Here is a 24,178-nt window from a genome sequence, read left to right as displayed (position 1 = left end):
CATTTTCAAACCTTTTACATATAATTAATAGTCATTGTACCATAAGAAACCTTCAAAACTTAGCTTGTGAGTCATGGACCATGGCCATGTTTGAAAGTGCTGGGAAGTAAATAACTCCAATAAACATTTAATTTAGATTTAGTAATTGATACAGAAATGTTTAGGGATGTTAAGCTGTATACTGCAGGAAGGAAAAGCTATTAAGTGAAGTAATGCAGTTTAGCAGAAATTAAGATCTGAAAATGTGAATATTAATTGAAGTTCTGATTTCCAAATCTAAGCTAAACTAATTAGGTTGCTATTTAAAAGCTTGAAATAATTTCACTGAATTATATAATTTAAGTTTTGAAATTTTGTGGAATAGATGTAGTTTTTAAAAAATAAACTTGCTATAATAAAATGTTGATTTACTAATCTGTAAGAGGGTGGTGTGTGCAGAAAAATTCCTTTCTGCACATTCCAAAATACATTCTGTTGATTTCTCAGATCTGGAAATATAGCTGACTGTATCTTGAGGCACGGACCCCAGCTCCAGTGAGAAAATACCTGAGCCAAGGTGGACACAGAAATTAACATTTACTTCCTAGAAGAGACAAATATCATCTACTTCATCCATCTGATCAGCTGTGCTTTACTCCAGATATACCCTCTCCTTTATTTAATGGATCCAGGCTTGCAGGTCTGCAAAATCATAATGCACAATTTCGTTTAGTCATGGGTTGTTCATTCTTAGAAGTCCTGTTGATTCCTTCAAGGGCTTCTCCCATAGTTAGTGGAGGACCTACACTGAGTTATACAAGCTGAGTCTGCCCATGCATATTTGCTTTGAAAGTTATGTCAGTTTTTGAGAGGTCTTATAACTATTAGTACTTACAACTGAAATTAAAAATTCTTTATTATATTATACTTCTCACTCATTATTCTAACAATGGAGTGTTAAGAGCTGCAGATAAATCAGCAACTGGTATTCCTTGCAGTTGTTTGCATCTTGAAGAGTCCTGCAGAATACTACAAACTATTTTTAATTTCCACAGATTCAGAAAAGCATAGAAAACTTACTCCCACTTCTAGAATATAGGTGGGTGGGCAGCATTCCAGTCCTACCTCTGGTCAAATAAGGCATACCAGCTATTCCTGATGTTAATAGACCAGAGCCAGAGGAACCCCATTGATTTCAGTGAAGTTGTTTAGCTAAAGATGGATGACCTGTGTACATTAAAATAAGAGAAAATCACATAATAGATTTTTTTTCTTGCCTGCATCTACTTTGTTACTGCAAGGTGGTTCATTCTACAGAACTGGGATTCAGACCCTCAACATCTCACTGCTCAGTGGTCTTGAATTTTGACTTTTAGATCAAGCTGCTTAAAATATGAAATCTAGTTCTTAATTGAAGTTTGCATTTCAAACATTTGCAGAGTTTGTGTGCATTTCTTAATGCCTTTTAATAAATGAGTGCCAGTGCCTTCATATATCTCACACTAGTGCAAACAAAGAGCAGTTGTTAATATTCCTTAACTATGCTCAGAAAACATGAAGGGGTGGCTAGCAGTTTGTGCATGGAGATTTAAATGTAGCAGGAGCTCTGTGTGAATATCAAAGAGAGCTGGAGGGGAATAAAAGAATTTGGAGCTGGAAACAGCATCTTTTCTCTTTTGTTCTTCTGTTGCTATCATTAATAAATGCACATACTGTTTTTGCAGATATATTAGGAACAAGTGTAAAAATGTTATTTCAGGACTATATGAATTTCTGCATTTGCAACTCTTGAATGATCCTCTTCATTCTACTGTTTGTGTTCCTCGATATGTAAAGAGAAGAGAGGATTTGGTGCAAATAGGAATGGGTTTCTGTATCTGGATCTTCTTCTTTGCATGGAGAGTATTCAAAGATATGCCTTGATCTAGTTTTCACAGTAATGGAGGTTTTTCCCCACTGTGGGAGCAGTTCCAGACAAGGCACTTCATTTNTCAAGGCTGGCAGGAAAGGCAAAGTTCCCTCCACCCAATCCTCTTGGTCCCATCTTTTCTGACCAGTCTGGGAATCTTTGCTAGCTGAAGTAATAGTATTCTGATGATGCCTAGTGAAGGATTTTCATTCCAACATTGGGCCACCCTTGCATATGTTCCACCTTCTACCCAGTTGATTCAGGTAAAGCCACTGAGGTCATTGCTGTGGGATGGAGCCACGATATCATTGCAGCTTGGTCCTGGCAGAGAAGCTGCTGCATTGCAAACAGACAGAGCTGTGAATTCATAGCTCTTCTCTCGCTCTTAATATGAATTCACCTAGTGTGTACTAAGGTGTAAAAGCACTGAAAGAACACTTATGAGAGGAGCCTGCTTAATTAAATTTAGTTTAATTATATTTGTGCAGAGCAGTCACCACAAAAATGTAAACAATGCTTTCTGAAAAGGTGGGTGAAACATGTGGTGCTAGTGGATGCAAACAGTAAGCAATAGGTAAAACACTTCTGGCCAGAAAAACACTTGTTCTCCTGTGTGAGGACTGGAAACAGGTGCCTATGTCTGATCTCATTTTCTAGCTGAGTTAGATGCTGGGCCAAAGAGTTAGGCCAAAGTGCAAATTGTGGCAGTCATGGTATCCATACCAGCGTGAAAACGGAGCAAGTGTTTCTCTTTCTACCAGAGGGTGGAATGATGTCCTAACTTGAACCTTTCTAAAGTGCAAAGAATGTTTCCTGGAAAATGTCAAATACAGTTTTAAATTGTGTTTTGCATGAAAGAGGCAACATTTTGTCAGGGGACAAGAAAACACTTTCACTAAGTTGGAAGCGTCAGGAGCAGCAATATTCTGTATTTAATGGTGCATCTGGCTTAATGTAAATAACCTCAGTGGGTACATTTTATACAGGATAAATCCTGTGCTGGTGCATTGGTCAGAACATTCTCTCTTTCCTTGGAAGCAAAGGTGCTTCTAAGGCAATTTCAGTGCGGAGTTCCTCAAGGCCATGGCATGGAGGTCTAGGACTGTGTCCTGGTTTTGTCTGGGATAGAGTAACTTTTCTTCTTAGTAACTGGTGAGTGAGTGGTTGTGTGGTTTTAAGTAGCCAGCTGGGGTTCAACCACTATGAGCTGCAATGGAAATGTGTTCCTGCATCACTCAAATACCCTTTTCTCTGAGCTGGTCCACTTCCTACACATGAAGGGATTCAAAGCAATTTTAAATCCCCTCTGTGCTACTGTAGCAGCCCAAAGAGGTTTGAACATCTGAAATACAACTCCCACAGCTGTGTCTGACCAGTTGAGTTCTTGCTGGTGCCCTACAAGGACACTGCTTGCCTGGCTGGGTGAGTGGGTGAGTGCAGGGAACTGTTCCCAGTGTGGGGTCTGCAGCTCTCAGTCATGCCCTGGGGTACTGGTTACTGCCTCACTCTTCTGAGAAATGTTGTCTCTGGAAATGTGTATTCTTCCCATGGATACCCCAGGCCTCTGAAGTTGACATTTGCCATTTGAAATTTCCCATGGACTCTTTCTGAAGCAGTAATCTTCATACTTTTATAGCTGCTGCACAGTAAAAAATTTCCCAAGCTGTGAGGCTTGTAAGTCTTGTACTGGGAGGCAGGAACATACAGCTAATCCCCTCCTTTTCTAAACAAGATAGACCAGCTGTTACTTCTTCTCTTGCTGTAAGGAGTAGTGATGGACATAAATCCCATTAGCATTAATAAAAGTTAAATGTGTAAATCCCTGCTATGCCAGTAGAAGCACTGATTTCTCAGTTTCTCTAACCTTTCTGCTTCACTAAAATCCTGAATTTCCTGTTCAGGTTGCCCACAGCTATATCACATGCATTTCTGTGGTGTCCTTTCTTGGTATGACAACCCCTGTGAATTGTTCTGCTGTCAGTTTGCAGACCTTTCTATTCTCAGGTTTTCGTACTCTCGCAATAAACTCAATTTAACTTTTAATCTCTACCTCCATTTGTACATGTAGGCATCATTTGTGATCATAATTTTATTAAACTGTTATTGTAATATGATTCAATAATACAGCGAAGACACCCTCTATCTACTCAGAAATGGGTAGCCCAGTTCTGTGCCAAATACATTCTGACAGGGCCATCACTCAGTAGTGCCCCAGTTATATCCTCCCGTTCAGTGCCTGGTCATCTGGGCTTATTCCATGTCTCTTACTTGCAGCAGTTCCTAATGTTTTCTGTTGTCCATCTGTATGTTTGATGGTTGTTCTTTTCCTCCCAAGTCTGCTCACCAGCTTCCTTATCAACATACCACTTCATACATCTGGTTTCTGATGTCTCTACCAGTAAAACCTGTTCTAGTGAGAGCCAGGTGAAACACCTGCTTCCCCTTCAGACTATTGCTTTGTAACCTCCAGCCCATAAAAAGCCAGGTTATACATTAAATATAAACAAAGATGCCACAACATGAAAATTTAATCATTCTCCCTCTTCTTGCATCAACCATACAGTTGCAGTGTGTGCTGTTGCATGATAATTTACACAGTCACCAGTAGCTGGGGAGAGAAAAACATAGAACTGTAAGGAATGGGGTTTCTTGAGTCTCCTGAAGTTGGAAAGCATCCCATAGAGCTACCTTTGATAATAGTGATTACTATTGTTATTTTAGGTGCTAAACAGGGCTTGCAAGCCTTCTTTCAAGTAGTTCAGTGTCTCAAATTGCTTCAACTCGGGAGATTTCACTTCTAGCCATGAAGTGAAACACTTTGCTTGAGCTCTGTGTTTGCAAAAGGAGCTGACTGCCAGTTTGCTAATTGTGGAAATCTTAAAATCATGTTTGCATGGTGTGTCACAGAACTTTGGAAAGCTGAGCTCTCTGAAAATTAGAACTTGTCCTTTTTTCACAAATAGGGTGTCTCAGACACTGGAAAATCTGCATCACGCTATCGGCTACGTATGCAGAGCCTAAAACACCAATGGAAATTTTCCACAGAGGCACATTGATCCCCCAAAAAAATAAATTTCTGAACCAGGGGTCTATTCCAATGAAAGGGCAGAGAACAATCTGGCTGTATTTAAACTTGTATCCTTTCTTGATAAAGGAAAGTACTAAAAAGAGAAAATCAGGGAAAAACCACTTTCAGCATTCAGATTTTTAGATCAAGTACATTGCTGTTGATGACCATTATGATACAAAAGGCATAAAAGTCATTTAAATGGCCATTGCTGAGTTCTCCAGGTCCCTTAAAAACAGGAAAAAAAAGGCAATGATATAAAATAATTTTTAGCTTTCCTGAGGTTTAATTTTTGTAAGAAGAGAAACAGAAGGTCTGTTTTCATTCATTCTGCAATGCAGTCTCATTGTACATGCAGGAACAGCATTTATTGTGGTGTGTGATGATGATACAACTTCAGATGCTGTAAAATGGTAGTTTGCCTGGAAAGCCATCAAAGAAATGCAAAAAAATCAAGCCATCCTATCAATATGATATGTCCAAAAGAAGACTTCAAAAAAATCTCGAGATTCACATTTTGCATATTTTTATCCCTCGTATCTCTGGTTTTCAGTTTTATTTACCTTTTATACAATGTCTCTTATTTTGCTTTCACCTTATCATAATGTTCTTAAATGCAGTTGCTTCATGGTTAGATGAAAGGCTGGAACAAATTTCCCATTGCAGTTTCTTGTCAGTGTCTGTAGTTTGGAGTCAGCAAAACCTTCCTCATTCCAGCAGCGTTGACTGATTCAATTTCCATGCATCTTTTTTCCATGTATGAACTGTATCACCAATATGCAGAAGGTCAGCTCACTAAAGCAAGGAATATTAACAGTGTGCTTCAATTCTTTTTTGCATTTTGCATCTAAACGACAAAATTGCTGTTGATGCATCACTTTATAGCCACCTTGAATGTGTTTTCCCTGAATTACATCTAACCTGAAGGCTACCTGTCTCTTTTATCAAGTATTAAAAATCAGTGATAGCTTGGTCTGCCCACCTTTCCCTCCCCAACTGCAAGTTCATATGAAAAGCATCCTTATTAACCTTGGCACATAAAACCAGCACTTTAATTCTTGCTGATCACTGATATTCGTATCAAGTTTGTGACCAAGAGGCAACAAATCCAAATGGAACTTCTGTGCTATGCAAAAACCACTCATATTTGAAGAAGAGAAGGAAACTTTTCTGAAGAGAGACTGAATTGTCAGAGAGTAGAGAGTGTTTAACACTTTCTGTAAGCCTGGCAGCAGCCCTCTTCTTGAAAAGAGAATTCAAAGTAGTGAAGCACAGTTGAAATGCTGTGAGGAAGCGGTAAGAGAGAGTTTCCACTGGCATTATACAGCTCTTTGTAAATCAATTAAAAGTAGAAAGCAGTTTAATCTTTCCATTCTGAAATGTCTTGAAATATTTTTGCCACTTCTTTTTGTGACTGTTCTATAGAAAACTGGATGTGAATGTATCGTTCTGACAAAAACAAAACTGCCTACAAGTTTTCTCCAGGGGTATTTCAAAGAGCTAATCCCAATATCAGATCCAAAATGCTCTGCTTTACGACTTTAATGTTTTGAAATGTAAATTGACTCATTGAATCATTTAACTTTACTTTATCTGATTATTAATATTACAATAAGGAATTGAGAAAATTGAGAATTAAATTTCTTTGCACCTTTCCTTTGGAATAGCTGTTAAGTCTCTCAGAGTAACTATGTGTTCATTTAAATACCCTTAGTTATCAGTAGTAAAAAGTGGACTTCCCTGAACATTACAGGCTGCCTTAACAGCTCTGAAATAATGGTGATTGTTGGATTGTTTTGCAATGAAAAAGTGGCTCATAGTTGTATTGCAAGTATTCATTTAAAGAGAAAACACTTGTATTACCAGAACTCCTGTTTTTTTGTCTTGAGTCTCTATAGATTTTTTTTTATCTCTTCAGTCCTTTTCTTTTACTTCTTTAGCAAAAATACATGTCCCAGTGGCTTAGAACATATTTTTTGTTCTTCACTTCCTACAGTGTAGCTTCTGTCTTTTCGCTTTATCATTTCGTTTTTCTTGTATCTCACATATTATTTTATACTGAAAAGAACAGATCTTTTAATGAGTTATATCTTCTTTCACTAGCAACTAATATCACCCTGTGCTCACTCCAGCCTTCACATTTAAAGACAATGAATCTGCTTCAGTTTTGTTCTATAAATAGAGATGCTAAATCTTAATTATCCTTTCAAGTTGCTATGTCTGTATCTAGCCATGCATATGAATGTTACTGATCAGCATATATGTACTACTGAATTTATTTTTAATCCCAAATTGTGTTCTTCAGAATAAATACAACATCTGAAATAATTAACTTGTGTTTGTGTGGACACATGCCAAATGCTGAGAGACCTGTCTTATTGATCTTGGTTTGCTTCAGTCCAGAATTTCTGATTTATAACATTACATTGGAGCTATGCAAGCTTATATTTTCCTTTTATGCCTGCTTTATTCAGGCTGGATTCCCAAAGATAACATGCAAGTGTCAGGCATGAAATTTTACAATCCTCCTGTATTCCTTTCTTCATGAATTTGTAGCATGCTATGAAAGCCAAGCTGCTTAAAAGGATTTTATATTTTAGCCAAGCTTTCACCTCCTAAGTGTATAAGCCTTTACAAATATGTCCCTAAATTTTGAGTTGAAAACAGTTTATAATAAGAAAAGTAGCTACTTTTATTTCCTCCATAGCAAAGTTATTACTTCATTTAAAATAAAATAAATTGCTGTGAGAGGAATTTTTGAAGAGGAAGTCTAGAAGAAATGGTGCTACATCAAAATAAATCAGTCTAAAGATACCTAAATCAGTCTAATATTACATTAAGGGTTCTATTTACCTCTGAAGAAGAGCAGCTAGTGTTTCAACAAAAAATCTTCCAGAATATCTCTGTAGCAAAGAAAATACAAACTCAAAAGATCCTTTGAAATTTTTGATTCATATGGCAAAGAGGAATGCTGGGTGAGGCAAGTTCACCTGAATGCAGCAAGGTGTTGTCCTGGGCAGCAGCATTATCTGTACAGTTGATGTGCCCGATTCAGAAGGGGGTTTTGGCACAGCTGGTTTCACAGCTCTTTAACCTGTGGAATTTGTGCAAGCAGCCACAGTCAAAACACCCCAATTTGACAGGTCAAGAAAATACACCGTCAAAATGTCCCTGAAGAGTAAAGGGTGTTGTTGGGTTTCCACCCACACACACTTTGAGACGTTCCTATCATTTCTGAATTAGGCTAAGCCATGCCATGGCCTCGTGCCTGTGCTGTGAAATGCCCTTGGTGCCCTTCTGGGAACGATGTTTGTGTCCTTGGTGCTGCAGAGGGACACGGGGAGCACGGGACACACAGAGAACTTGGGTCTGTGCTTGGTCTGCACGTGCACAATGAGCAGCCTGAGGCCCAGAGGCCTCAAATGTCACACTGGGGTGAATTTCTTTAGTACTGTAGTTTTTTAACGTTAACAGACTTAATAATATGCCTGTTTATATTAGCTATAGATAAGAACTTTCCTGTAGAAATTCTGATCCTTCCTACTTAATTCTTTGCCAACTTCCGCCTTCAGAGCTTTTTTTTTTCATTATTCCTTTCTCCTGGAAAAGAAATACTTGCTATTTCATACTTCTCATTACCTCCAATAAAACATTCTTTTTTCAGTCTTCCCTCAAGAGTTTCCTTGCCAATGAGTACTGTACACCCACCTTTGCCTGAACTTCTGGCACCAGCTTTTGCAGAACTTGAGGACAGATGGTGTATTTTATCTGGTGTTTTTGTGTATTCTCAGAAACATGTATGGGCCTCTGTCAAGTTAGTAAAATGTTTATTATTAATATTACTTTGGGTTTGCCTCCTTTCAAACCAGAAGAATATTGCAAAAGCTGCTTTTCTCGTTTTGGTACTATTGGGATCAGGGGATTACAGAAAAATCAAAATGATTTTATGAGAATTATTTAGGTTTTCACCTTTTTTATAATTTCCTTCATTTCTTGGCTTCTGCTCCCGCTCCAGGCAGATTTTTCATTTTAATCGGATTGCTCTACCCATCCCAATTATGTTTTGTGCTTTGCATTGTGTCCCTTAGCAGCACCTCATTCCAGGAGAGGATAACTGGGAACCAGATTGCAGAAAATGAAAAAGCTGAACAATAGGCAGCTAATGCATTGGGCCTGGGTGCTTCCTGGGAGCCCCAGGGAAACTGTCGGCTGCACAGGTCCAGCACAAGTTGAATACACCATTTTATGTTCCAGGATAAAGTCCCCAGGAAAGCTTAAGTCATTCTTAGACTATGTATAGCTTTTATCCTATGACAGAGGGGATTATTTTTGCACAGACCTCTTCTGCCTTGCATGGAAGGAGGAAAATCTGCTTGCTGTGGTCAGAGCACTATTCTGCTTTTACATGGAAAGCAAGCCATTTACTTTTTCTAGCATTGTTACCTTTTCCTCTGAGGAACTGGCATTTTACAGACAGCAGTCAACAGGGAAGCCATGCTGCTCTCCAGTTTGCTGCCACTAACAAAATCAAGGGCAGTGATGGTTCAGAGCCCCTGGACAGGCAGCTCTTCCCTCTCGGAGGCCAAATGAATTGTGAAAGCAGAGTCTGGCTTGGTCTCCATGGAGAGGGATGGCAAATTGTGTATTCCTGCACAACATATGTTTAGGGATTCCTTTTTCCTTTTTCTATCAGGCTTTTTCCTTCCATCTATGACCTCAAGCGGCTGCTCCTTTGTCTCAAACCACCATTTGGCTACATCCTCACTCCCTTTCCTTCTGAGCTCCTGCTTTGATCTCCCACAGCTCAGTGCCAGCAAAGCTGACAAAGGCAGAGGTTTGCCTTTTCATCTGCCTGCTAGATTGTTAGTCAAGAGCAACAGAGAAACATTGTGCAACCTGTCAATGCAATTTAAAAACCATACTCCAAGTTGCCACAGAGGTCTTGTTCACTGGAGCAAAAGTCCTCCAAGAACCAGCTCTCTGAGGCTGTTCCCCTCTTTTATGTCAGAACAAGACACTGCTAAGGCTTCTCCCACAAATGTTGCGGGATATGAAATTAGCCTGCTGGTCTTCAGAAGAGAGCAGCTCGAAATAAAGCAGTTATTGCCAGCCTGATGAAGTTCCACTCCATTTAACTTATCATAAAAATATCAGTTTTCATATCTGACCATCTCTGTTAGGAGAAATGATTTACTGACTGTCACCTCATGCTCTTGCTGTCCAGGCTCACAGAAAACCCTCTCAGCGTCTCCTGCCAAATTGAAGAAGGTGAGGAGTCGGCCACCCTTTATATTAATATTTTTTTAACATAACATCTGCCCCTCTTGGTTTTCAGACTGTGATCAAAATTCCCTCGATTCTGAGTAAAAGCTGAGTAAGGACCTTGGGGTATTGCCTGTGGGTGCTTGGAGACTGCTGGCATCAGGCGTGGAATGAGTTGCTCTGAGATGAGCTCGTTCCCTGGTATTTCCTCCTGTCAGAGCCACAGATGTGCTTCATTTCATTAGGTGTAGCTGTGGGCACACTGCCATCCAGCTCTGCTGCTGACTTTATCCCACTACTGCTGAAGGCCAAGTAATCATAATCATTTCAAGTTGATAGCACAGTATATTTCCCCAGGGAATGCTATTCAAATTAAATCAGTCATACCAACAATAATTTTATAATTATATAAAGGGAGCCCTCTACTTCAGTTATTTTCTTAAAAAATTGTGCATTCTATCAAACAGTTATTGCTCTTTCTGAAGTATTTTCTTCCCACAAATCTTGATAGTCTTTGTCGTCTTTTATGTAGAAAAAAATTGTAATTCTGGTAATTAGCATGGTTAAGTGCAATCAGCGTCAAAATAAAAACAAATATAAATTTCAGAATTTATCTATATGTAGGCAGTAGCTGCCACGAGATGATTTTCTGCTGGTGATGGCAATAAGTCAGAGCCTTGACTAACCTCATTTTGAAAGTACTGAAGGCCAGATTAATTATTCCAGTCACACTCAATGGAGAATGAAATTCTCCTGTGAAACTACCATGATTGATATTTATTGGTCAGTCTCAAACTCTCCAGCTCCAAGCTCAGCAAGGAGCTCTGTCTTGGAGGTCCCAAGTAAATTCCTGATATTCCTTAGACATTAGGCAGGAGCACGTGGGGGTAAGGCCTTGAGCAAAGCAGTCCCTGAGGGATCTGGTGCAGCAAACTATATCAGAGAATTAAAGAATCATAGGATGGTTTGGGTTGGAAGGGGCCTTAAAGCCCATCCAGTTCCAGGGATTGGGAGTGAGTACAGCTGATCTCTTTGCAAGCAGGTTTTACTTGAAACAGTGCAGCTCCTGCCTTTTTGTATTAATCCTTCCATTTTCTACAGAGGAGCAATAATTAGAGTAGAAAAATAACCTCATTTCTTTTACTGCAAGCAAATTGCTGAACATTTATGATGCTCTGAGTTAGATAAGGAGAGCCAGCTTAGGAGCTGGATGAGGCCTCTTTTTTAGGCTAGATCAAATTGATTGCAAAAGAACTAGAGCTAAAAGTGCTCCACCTTTTTAGAATGGGATGATTTATATCTCCTTTATGAAAGGAGATAAAATGTTCTGCTTCTTACACTCTCCACAGAAATAAAACTAAGAACTAAAAATAAGTCCTAATGCAGACAAGTTTAAAATAGAGCTCAGAGCAGACAAGTATTGATGAGCAAATGAGTTAATGATTTCTGACTGGTTGGGCATATACCGAAATATTAAACATAACCTTTCCTAAGTGTGTGTGGTTTTATTCCATTGCTAGGCAATGAGTAGCAATGACTGGCAGGAATTGTGGAATCCTTCACTGGATGAGGCTGAATCAGTGTTCGAGGCATTGCTTCAGTACAGTGCAGGTGAACTTTGTATGTCCCTTCACTGCTCGTTTTTCCGTACTCTCTACTGCTTCAATGTTTACATGTACAGTGACTAATTCCTTTAAGGTGGTCAAGAAAGTTTTTCCAAGGCCATGATGTGTAAGGGAAAGGAACTGTGAATGGTCAAAATTTAGTTATGAATCTGATTTTTAATCGCAGGAGACTTCTGAATGTTATGCTTCTGTGAGTTTATCACAAGTGTTTCCTTTCTTCTATTGTGTTATCATCAACAGCTTGTGAAAAGATCGAGTTCAGGAGATTTCTGGTGGGTAGGAAAACAATGAAGTTCTTAATCTAACTGTGACTGTAGCGTTTGTTTTCATAGGTGGTTTTTGTCTGTCTTTAGAAAATCATTTAATCTCAAATGAGCACTTCTGCTGCCAGAGAGAGATAAAACTGATTTAATGTTTTGAGCATGATGGTATCCCATCCTCAGTTTGGCAATTCCTGAAAAATAAAAGACTGGGTTACGTTGTAATCAGTCACTGGTATGTTTTGGGGGCTATGGTTCTGTAACCAAGATTCTAGAATTAAGTTTGCCTGTCCATTTCAGCTGACCTAGAAAGCAATGCTTCAGCTCGTTTCAGCTTTGCTGGTCAGGAATGTACATCCTTTGCCTTTCACCAAACACAAAAAAGGTCTTTACTTTTCCATCATTAACCCCCAAATCTTCTCAAAATGAAATAAAATTGCTCCTACAATGAAAGTATGAGTCTAATTCGCAGCAACTGATTCCTGAAATTGTACATTGCTTCTTCTCATCTCTTGGAGCCCTTCCATCACAAACCGTGTTAACATAGCATATTGATGTAATTAGTCTTTTGACACCTATGGAGACACCACACGTGTCACACTGTGCCTCATCAGTGCAATAAAGGTTAGGGGGAGAGTTGTATCAGAAGGCCATGTGCATGCTGTGTTTACATCATCTTCTGTTCTACTTTGTGTGCTATGATTTGGCCCTTGAATTTACACCTGGCCATGGCCAGTTGTTGCACCTCAGCAGTCCTGCACAGCTGTAGGTGAGGGCAGAGCTCAGCTCTCATGGGGAAGGTGGTACCATTTTGTTCTGAGTTTTGGATAACTTATCACGGGGTGGTCTTCCTGTGCTGCAGCTGACTGGAAAATAATAATGTTGGGAGAGAAACTGTTGCTCACCCAAGCCCTTTCTGTGGGTTTTGTCTCGTATCACGTGGCCATCCATGCATCGGTGAGCAGTGGCCGCCCTCCTGTCAGGAGATATCCTTTGCCTTAGGCTGCTATTGCAAACATGCCTTGTTATTCATGAAGTGCACTAATTAAGCATTCACCTAATTATAGTGATTACAGTTTCCTCATCTTAGTGATTTTCCTATGATTCAACTAGTGTGACACCAGTTTATTGCTTCTTCTTATAAAGCATTTTAAAGGCTTTCTTTCAAATTCTGAGTCTCAGTCCAGAACACAGGTTTCACAGTGTTTCCTCTCTTCAGGACAGTGATTTGACCTAAGGATTGGAGCCTTCATTGTCATCAGACCAATGCTGTTTCCTTTTGTGACACATCTGACCAATTTTGACCAAAACTTCAGAGTCACTAGGAATGGTGACTTCACTCAGCTGGGATTCTCTTGCACACCAGTTTTGCCTCAAACAAATCCTCTTGCTTCTTTCTCCCCAGGGCACGTTACTAGCATTTGTTGGGACTGCCACTGACCTTTAATAAACTAATTTATATTCATTAATATACTTTCTTCCTCTTCAGTCTCTTTTCAACTCCTCCTTGGCCCATCTCTACATAGTGAATTTTTTTTCCCTTTCTTTGTACTTTTTTTTGGTCTTATTTTTATCATATAAGTGATGAGGGCAAGAGAAGTCATGCGATAATGTTTCTACTGATTAAATTAGAACTACAGTATCTACTGCTTAGGGCAACCTTTAACAGCTTGATAATGTGATAAACTGGAAACAGACAGACCAGTAAAACTTCCTTCTTTGCCTAAATTGTGTTTTCCGTGTGCATTAACTACGTCATTACCATCCTCTGGGCTGGCAGCAATGCTTAGCATTAATCCAAATTAAAGAATTCATGAGACAAAGGAATAGTGACAAGTTCGGACCGGACTATGACCAACATCATATGGATTTATAGGTGGAAGAAATGCAGCTATGAATAAATACCCACTTTGTTCCCAGTTGTAAAGAATAAATAAACAACGAAAACATGCAATTGTCATGCCCAAAATTATAGGTGAAAAAGATAAATTTTGAGAACATTAGAATATGCAGTAGATATTTGACGTACATCATCAGCGTCAATGAACACAAAAGCCCAGGAGGAAATTTGGCATTTTGTCAAAATCTAAATTATTAAAATAGCATTCTAATGCTGACCTTTTATTTTCTTCATTAGATGCATGCAAAGTGAACAGTTCAGTTTCAGAAATAGTATGGTGAAATTAAGAATGTCAACAGCTCAAAATGAATCATTTTCAACAAAATTTATATAACTCGTTTCGGTACTGTACTTTTTACTTTTGAACTTTTTTTATTACTTACGTTCACTCCATCTTGGACCCTCCAAAAGTTAGCATCTTGAAATTCCTCACAGACTAGGAATTTCCTTGTCCAAAATCCTGCGTCCTGGATATGACATCTGGCACCTCCTGTGGTACTAAAACCTGTCTGAATATATAGAGAGATTATTTGTCTTTAGTGTCACATAATTTGGGATTTTCAATACTCAGATTTTCTGGGTGGCTGCTGGTCAAGTTTTCCAGGCTTTTGGAAGCCTTTCTATATAAAAGCTGATTTTTTTTTTTTTCTTATCCAATATCTACTGCTTGAAGTTCCAATGGAGAATAACCAACAGCTACTGAACTGACACTTTGAGAAATAATGAGCCAGGTTTCATTTGTATATTTTGCTTTTTGTATATTTGTATTTTCCCTAAATCGGGTTTTGGTGCTTTTGAGAGGAAATACCTTCTTCATGGTGGGAACATAAACAAGATAGTAGTTTCGGGGATTCTGGATGGGACCTGAAGCTGATGGTGTTCATAGATTTTGTGGGAATTTGAGCAGTGAAGGGTTGTTTTGACATCTGTGAGAGCATCCGAAAGACTACAATTTAAATTCTCACAATCTTACTGCAAATAGGAGCAGTTGGTTCCTTAAATTAAAATGTCTGGTAATTGCAATTTAATTTTTTATTAGAAGGATAATTAATTTTTTTCCAAGCAATTTGCAATAATGCCAGTGTGTTCAGGTGTTGCCACTGTCAGACACCACTAAATATTTGAGTACTTTTGTCGTTCTTGGGACAGTAACAGCTAAATCCCAAACTGGAGATTTTTCTTGGGAACATCTGTGTTCTTTTCCAGTATGTAGGGAATAGACAAAGGACATTTCTCATTCATTCTCAGCCTCTTGCTGGCCCTGCAGTCATAGGCCTGGGCTGCTGAGGGAGAAGAGCTGGAGCCCCAAACTGTGCTTATGAATGATAAACTAATATAAAAACTCCAGATCTGTGAGACTGTTAAACCAATAGTGAGTTACACTGATGCAGAAATGTGGGCGTAAAGTCAGAAAACAGCATCTTTTAATGTAAAACACATCCCTGCAGAAGGGCCAGCCAGGTGCTGGTTGGAGCAGTGGTACAGGGCAAGTCCCATCTTGTTTCACTTCTGGACAGTGTTTCAGTCATGGAGATATCACTTTATATAAAGATTGTGGTACATTTTTACTGTTATTTATCCCAACATTTTAATAATGAAAGTATGTCTTCCATTCTAGTATTTCAGCATATTTGTGAAGTGCAGTAGATAAGTACTAGGGAACTAATTTGCAGAGTTTTGCATACATACTCTTTATTTTATTTCAAAATTCTGTCTGAAGTTCAACTTCATACATTGGTCTAAAGCTTTAAAATAAGAGTGATAAAAATGTATATGAATTTCATGTCGTTATTTGGATGACTCAGTACCTTTAAATGTAACTGATATGAATGAGAAGTGAAGTTGCACAGTTGCTCCGAAAACAAAGCTGCTTGTGTGACTAAATGGCAGTTTGGTTATGTGACATCAGGGGACATTTCACATATTTTGTTCCAGCATGTTGATGTCATGTCATTAACAACAATTACGATTCCTTTTTAAATCAGTAAAGCCACAAGGTCTTCAAGCATATGTATCCTTATTCCCCCACCCACCTATATTTCGCTTTTCCCCATGTAATCTCAGCATAAGCTTTCTGATTTTTCTTCTTGTGTGTTCCCTAAAGGAGCTAGATGAATCTCAGAACCAAACAGTTCTTGTTTAGCTCCTCTCTGGAGCCCAGAGCAGATGGTACAAAGGAACACACATCCCCGAGGAGTTGCATAAAAAGCCTGTGGAGGCCTGGTACACAGTGGAGCTGCACTGCCTAAAACATTTCCATAAATCTCCCTGCAGTTCCATTAAATGGTGTCTTTGGCTGGGAGAAAATACAAGTTTTGGGGCGCTTCTAGGTAGTGGTTTCTTTAATTTGATTTTAAGAACATTCAGTGCAGTGTCCCAGAGATGTCAGACAAAGGTCCTGGCAGGCTCAGCGGGGTTGTCAACCCGGGCCAATCAAGAAATTATGCTTGATGAACCTCTTATCCTCTAAAATTAATGTTGTTCAACTCAAATAATTCATATAACATCTTTTCATTCCATAGAAAATTGATTTGTCCTTTACTGAAAATAAAATTAAGTCAATTACTTTCCAATCTATTATTTTAAGTTTATTAGAATTAAACATGGGGCTATAGAGGAAAATTCTGCTAAATTGTAAGTGCATGTTTTATGTGTTTAAATTAACAAAACCTTGCAGCACCTGTCAGGAGACCCAGTCATTGCTGATTTTAAACTTGTTCAAAATTATCTACAAAGTCAGCAGTTGAGTTAGAAAGAGATCCAATGAGTCCTGATTAACCAGGCGACACTTAAGATAAACGAGCCACCTAAACATCTTCTTAGTTAACTGTGGCTTGTTTGATTAAGTAGCAGAACTTAGAGCAGTTCCTTAGATAAGAGGTTGATTCCCCCATGATGTCAGGTTGACCTCAGTTGAAGAGTTTTGCATCAAGTGCTATTAGTTGTGTTGGAAAGGATGAGTAGAGAAGGCCTGAAGAAGGGAGGGTTTTGAATATAAAGTTGTATGAATTGGCCTTGGGAGAAAACTCTTAACTTTGCTCTTAGCAACACTGCAGAGGACAAGTGTCTTATTCCTAGAAATGCACAGTTCCTTCATGAATCATCAGATGTTCTTTGTCTAGTGTTGTGTGATAAATTAATTACAGACCTGTGCTAAAAGGCTCAGATGTGTTACCTTTAATTTCATTGGTTTTCCTCACTAAGTAGAAAACACTGAGATAGTGCTGACTAGTAATTAAGAGCATCCTTGAGGAGGTTTTTTTCAATTTCTCTCGAAAAACAAAGTATTTTGGGAGTTTCTTTAGATTCAAAACAGAGATAAGGTTATGAAGGAATTCAGACATGACATTCTTTAACAACCACAAGGAATTAAAATTTTTTTTTTTGTTTATGAATTAGTGGTACAACCAGCATTTCTGGGTCTGTTTTGAGTGACTTAAATTTTTTTAGGGTGGAGATAGTCAATCAATACAACTGCCTTCATCTAGTCTGCAACTACTTCCAGTTCTCATTTGTTCTGCTACATAGATCTGCCTGTCAAGCATCATTCTGGTATGTTTTTGAGATGCAGGAACTTTCCAAAAAAGATTTTACTTTAGTTGCCATCGAAATGATTTCAACCCATGCATGCACAGGTAGGAGGGTACAGTGAATCACTTGCCTACTCAGCTCTTTTCCAGTTCTCATTTCCAGCAGTACTGACAATGATAATACAACAGTACCTTTTGCTCCCAAATTCAGGTTTATCTACCAGGAATTACTATTGCTGTGTCTGTTAAAGCTTTCTGAGTTGTAAAAAGAAAATCAATATTCATTTGATGTTTGCAGCTGGAACCTACACTAGGTAGAAAGGTAATGATTTTGCTGTTGTCAGCATAAGTCCAGAACTGAGCTGACAAACAGAAATTCAGAGGAATGACTGAAAAATCTTGTTAGTATGCCTACTCTTAACCCAAGGAAGAAGTGAGCATTTGAATGTTGTCAAAAATGCTTTTTGAGCAGAAGCTTTGGTTACAGAGCTCTTGATTCAAGGGGACTTAAAAAAAAAAAAGGTTTTATTTGTTAAAACCTTTATTAAATGTAGTACTTGTAAGGATGGCCTTAAACATGCTGAATAACGATTTTGAACGTTTTTTCTTGTTTGCTTCATTAAAGCATTCCATGTTAGGGAAGGTGAGAGTCTGTGCTGCTCTGCTTTTTTTTACTTTTCTCTTCTTGCTTGTCTTCCTAAAGATAGAGAACCAGGGACTCCCTCAGTTCCTGTCTTTGATCAAGATTTGCGCTTCTTCTAAGAATAGCAGAATTCTGGACCCTCAAGTTTAAACCTTTCAGGCTTTGTTGTCTTTTAAATACAAATATATTTCTAACTGAGTAGGTCTGTTTTCAGTAGCGCTTAACACTCCGTGGAAGAAGGTTTTAGCACATTTGTAAACAGGATTTGGTCTCTTTTCAGGCTGAAAAATTCAACTTCCCTATAAAAGAGAAATAGTATTTCTGTGTGTAATGTAAACAGGCAGTCATGGGAAATTAATTCATTGATAATAAGGCAACATCTAAAAATCATCAGATAGAAGCTGTTACAAGCTGCAAGGGAGAGATTGGCATGGGAGAGATATTCCATTGTTAGCATCCAGAGCCAAACTATGGGTTCATTCTCCTATCAAAACTGGATTGCTTGTGCAGATATTCTTTATATATTATTTATCTGTTCTTCATGTATCAAAGACTGCATAAAACTGTGATAGCAAAGATAAAAAATGTAGTTCAAATAAATATGCAACACAGAAAACAATAGTGACTTGCAGGAATTGAAATCCTTCCTGGTAAAGCTATGCACTTGGTCCTGGAAAGATCTTGCCTGAGCTAGCAGAGTTCTTGGCAGTGTACAAAAGGAGAAGCAGTGGCATAGTTTTAGGGGCTTACCTGCCAGAGCTGAAACCTCAAGGGGAACAGCATTGTCCTGACCCTCTAAGCCAAACACATGGGCATGTGAGCCATGGAAAGCTGCTCCTGCACTCGTGACATGGGATAAAGGCAGGACCTCTTGGGAGGGAGATCAAAGGACAGGTGTGACAGTCCAAGCAAAGCTTCACCAAAATGTGTTACATTTCCCTCATCTTTTGAAAATGTGAAGGTGGGAAAAGCTGCTCATTCCTCAGTTCAGTGGGTACCACCCAAAGAGTAGAGGAAAGGAATTTTTCATGTAGGGACTCTCAAATCAAAACCACGTGAATGTCAAAGCAGGAAGGTAAGGGGAGGGATGGGGGGTGTGAATCACCTGTGCTGATTGTAGAAACGGTGAGGAAACTAAATCAGACTCAGATGGCAGCTTGGCTGAAGTTTTGTTTCAAACTACAACTCTGATTTGCAAGCTCTTGCTCTCATTGCAAAGACAAATTTTTTTGGTAATTTTTTTAATTCTCCAGTTTAATTTTGTTCGGATCAAATGCTCTGAATATATTTAGCAAAAATGTTCTTACAGAGATTTAAAAATATGAGGGTTCTTCAAACAAACTTTATGCAAAGTTGTCAGAAACCCACGCTACTGGCCTAAATTGTCAGGTAACTTTATTTCCTGCGAGGAGGAAGTTGGATATAGATTGTAGTCGTAAGATGATTCATATATTTCTTGCTCATCTCCCAACTGCTTCCCTCCTACAGAAAATACAAGATGCAGTATCTCCTACAGATATCTGTGCAAGCCAGTCTCACACACATTCTCTTCCTGTAGACAGATAAGTGAATAATCCAGATACAAACAGATTAAAATAGTTTGACAGGGAATACAGTTCATAGAATTTTAATTGATCCGGTAAATCTTTTACATTTCTGCTCGGTTAAACCAAAGAACTCAAACGACACCCTTGAGATTATTTTATTCTCACGTTCAAAAATGGATGCTGTTGTGCCACACTTGGAGGATTAATATATGCCAGTCTCTTACGTGTAAGCAGAATGTTTTTCACTTCCCAAGGAACATAAGCATTTTAAAAACACCAGAGAGCCCTGGGTTGATTTACAAAGATTAGAAATGCTGTCCATATAGCCTGCTTTTTGGCAATGTATGAGCGTAGTATCTGCTGTGTAAATACTGCATTCCGAGCACAAAGGGTCCAGTTCTGCCAGCTTTGCCATTCAGACAGTCCCATTACGATAAGTAAAAAATCTCAGGCAGGATTGAGACTTTGCTACATGATACATAGATTTTTTCTCATGCTATGGAGATAATGAGTAAGCTTTCTTGGTTTTTTTTTTAATGTATGGAAAAGAAGGGAGAATTAGAAAAAGAGATCTTCAATTTTTTCCCATAAAAACACAGGTTTTCAATGCATATGTCATTTAGTAGCATGTCCATCAATATAGGAAGGATAACAATTTTGTAAAAACAAGCCCCCAAATACTATTTTAGTATTCAATAATGGAATGCATGACACTGAGGTGCATTTATCCTAAAAATTGGCCTGCACTGACATAGGGAATCATCTAATATAATGACAAAAAGCTCTTCCAAAGGATAAAGTGATTCAGCTGACAAACTGGCAATTACTCCCACTGACTTTTCAAGTCTGTCTTTAAATAAAACATTTGTTAAAACATTCCGCTGTATGCCTCGTGTCACCCACAGCAAGATGAATGCTGCATTACATTCTATCAGTTACTTTCAATTAAAAATATTTCAAAGCATGTTGATGAAGCTTGAAATGCACAGGTTTTAGATTTTTGGAACTGTGAGATTTACTTTTTGGTGCTGACTAGCAAAGACTAACAAAAATGTGTATTAGTTAATTTAATGGTTACAGATTTATTCATTCATAAGAAATCTACATTCTGTTTATACTTCATAACCACCATTGATCATAACTACTGTTATTGCAGAGCCAAATAAAGCCAGATTGGATTGACTTTACTTGCCCAGTTGTTTTCTGCCCTGTGCACTGATTAGATATTTACAGCAGTTGAATAGTAGCTCTACAACGTTGTGATTCTTTGGTTGCTGTTTTCAGCACACAGGCTTCAGGATAACAAGGTATCACGGCCAATGAATATTACCAGAAGACATTAATCCAGTTAGTTTAGCATAATTTATTAGGCAGCACACAAACTAATAATGTGTCCCTGTGTTCAATATTATGGCACTGCAGAAGAGAGAGAGATCCCATTTTTTAAGCTGACAGCAGGTTCAAGGCAGGGTTTGTTGAGAGAGGCCATGTATCTAACTCAGCTGACTATTAGTTTACAAATAAGGTTTGCACACAGCTTCTTGTACTTCTTGGAACCAGTGTCCTTGAAGAAGAGAGCTAAAGAATACCTTATGTACCTGAAAACTTATCTTTTTTTCTCCCTTTAAGGTATTGTCTGGGCTAATAACAGTCCTATATTCGCTTTTGAACCTTGCCTTGCTTGTGTCTTAGGCTGCTACAGCAACAACAGCTCCGTTGCTAAAGCCATGTATGCATTCACGTTATATGTCAATGTTCCATTGATCTATAAGGTTTGGCAGAGTATTGATAGCAAACACCACATCATCTGCTAAAATCAATGGACTGCATGCTGCTGAATCCTTAGAATGTTTTAAAATTTGGGTGTGAATGCCTTGCTCAGCAAGGACAGTCCACCAGAAACTGGCTAGAATTATATCTCAAATTGAAAGCTGTTAAAGGAAGAAAAATATCATCATGAAAGAAATGGATATGAATTTCTGACATCTCTAAGGAATGTTGGGCACAATCCTGTGAGCAACACTTGGAGTTTGTGGTGTGTTTTGAATCTTTAGGTACAGTGAGTGGAAAGTCATTGTTAGAACCCAACAGTTTGTGCCATTTATTTATTGTAACATGCACTGGTTTTCAACATGTAGTGATAAAGGTCCCACTGTTCTCATGTTAGCCTGTGTGTGGGGGGAACTGCATCACGATCAAAGCTCTGCACATGATCTTGCTAAAAGCTTTATTTCCTGCTCACCTCAGTTGCAAAAGGAGGCAGTTGAAAACCAGGTCTGTCTGTGGTGGGGTGGGAGGAGGATGCAGCAGGGGGTGCTGCCATGAGTGTCCTCCTCACACCCACCTGCCAAAAAATCTCAAACCCGTAATAAAGGGGTAACAATTACTGCTTTCTAGCTGCAACTCTCTCAATAGACATCAACAGGAGAGTCCCTTTTTTTGGTTGCTCGATTACTCCATCAACAAGGAATTGGGATACTTAAGACTTGGGAGAAAATGAAAATGCAGGACACTCCAGCACACAGAATTGCTGAGGAAACAGAAGCTAAATAGTTTTACTTTTCTGTAGTCCAGGAAACCTTTTTCTTGTTTTTAGACATCCAGTATAATCTGAGAAAAGAGTGAGTTTTACAGAGTTGTGGCAGCTTACAGAAGAGCTGTATGATAGGACAAGGGGGAATGGCCTTAAACTGAAAGAGGAATGTTTAGATGAAATATTAGGGAGAAATTCTTTACTGTGAGGGTGGTGAGGCACTGGAATAGGTTGCCCAAAGAAGCTGTGGATGCCCCATCCCTGAAAATGTTCAAGGCCAGGTTGGATGGGGCCTGCAGCAACCTGGTCTAGTGGAAGGTGTCCCTGCCCATGGCAGAGGGGTAGAACTGGATGATCTTTAAGGTTCCTTCCAAGACAACCATTCTGTGATTCTATGATTAGTGAAAAAAAGCTACAGCTGCAGAAAAGTAATTCTCTCTGTACTCTTCTGGATATGTACTATACCATGTACTAATAATCAGCAAAGATGAGATAAAATTGTGACTTTAGAGACTTTATCTGTTCTCCCAGTGTTTTATAGAAATTTTCAAACATTTAATTTACCTGCTCGGAACTTCTGAATTTCAACTTTCTTCGTGGTTATTAATTTATAATCGCTTTAGTTCACCTACATGGGGTAATTTAGTATCTTTAAATTTTTAATGTCTTTTTAAGATTGATATTTATGGTGTGTTTCTAACATTCTATTTAAATACCATTAAGCAATGTGGTAACAAAATAATGTAATATATCTGCTATGACATGCTGAATAATGTATGCAATTGTTTCTCTGAGAAAAAAAAAGCTTTCTCAGGCCCTCAAGAACAACACTAGAATTTATTTGTAACAAGTTCACTATCATTTAAGTTAGTAATTGCTTCAGGATAGCATGACTGATAAAAAAAATTCTCAAGACTAATACATAGAAACTAACAAGCAAAATTAATTTGTAAGCTGAGATGGTGAAGTAACCACTGAGATTAACTCTTCAGAAAAATCTGGTTTATATATATATGAAGCTGCTCTCCCTCTCTTCTACTTCCCTTATTTCTATCTTTTTTTTGCTGCTGACTGTAATGTCTACACATGCATGGTAATATCTGTGGGGCTCTGTATGGATAGTAATAAATAATAGTATCTCCAACTGATGTTCCTAGAAATGACAGCTTCTGAAATATAGTCAGTCATCTGACATATTAATCTTCCTTTTGAATGTTAGCAAATAATACTTCTCTTCTAGATTTGTCAGCTGCCTTTTAGATTCATGGTCTCCATGGTTTGGTTGATGCATCTTTCAAACAACATGGGATAATCAAAGTTGCCCTTGTTGGATCCCATTAGAATCTTTTTAAGGAACCCCCCAAGGCAATGGTCTGCACACACCCAGAGCCTGGTGCTCTTGAGTTTCTCATTACTCCTGCATGGGTTTCAGATAAGTGACCCTGCAGGTCTCTCATTCAGGGACCGTGGTTAATCTAGATGTAGATTAGAGGATACTTGCTTACAAGGTTGCCAAAACCTAAAGAAAATATTATATAAATAATATTGACCCTTCCAACACTTGTTTGTTTTGGGTTTTTTTTTGTTGGAGTGGATTGGAGTGAGAGGGAGGTTGGTTTTTTGGGTTGTTTTTTTTTTTGTTAAACCATCGTGGCAGATTTGAGTGGTGGCTCATTTAGTAATACTGCTTTTTAACTAAGCATATTTTCTAATAGCTCACTTAGGGCACTGTCTTATCTAAAATGTTAAGGAGACTATAGAGAAAAATAAAGTTGAAGTACATAACTCCAACACAAGAATGTTTTGTCCATTTTTTCTTGTACAGGAATTCAAAATTGTTTAGTGGTGCTGATATGGATTCTGAGCCCTCTGAGACAGGACCAGCAGCCACAGAGGTACCCGGCATTCACGTGAGTCTGCTGT

The 24,178-nt window shown here is 38.5% G+C and overlaps 1 protein-coding gene across 2 annotated transcripts in view; it reads left to right on the top strand.

Moving 5' to 3' along the window:
- GRIA3 (glutamate ionotropic receptor AMPA type subunit 3) overlaps positions 1-24,178 on the top strand; it is a 416,095-nt gene that overhangs the window by 147,920 nt on the left and 243,997 nt on the right. For both annotated transcript variants that reach the window (XM_017816396.1, XM_017816370.1), the window contains exon 4: positions 24,081-24,165. The gene's annotated coding sequence lies outside the window, so the exon portion shown is untranslated. The remainder of the gene's footprint in view (positions 1-24,080; positions 24,166-24,178) is intronic.

Source organism: Lepidothrix coronata, unplaced genomic scaffold (genome assembly GCF_001604755.1).
Source record: "Lepidothrix coronata isolate B3197 unplaced genomic scaffold, Lepidothrix_coronata-1.0 Scaffold2, whole genome shotgun sequence".
Classification (NCBI taxonomy): Eukaryota; Metazoa; Chordata; class Aves; order Passeriformes; family Pipridae; genus Lepidothrix; species Lepidothrix coronata.
Note: the sequence above shows the minus strand (reverse complement) of the source record. Positions and strands in the feature narration are given on the sequence as shown.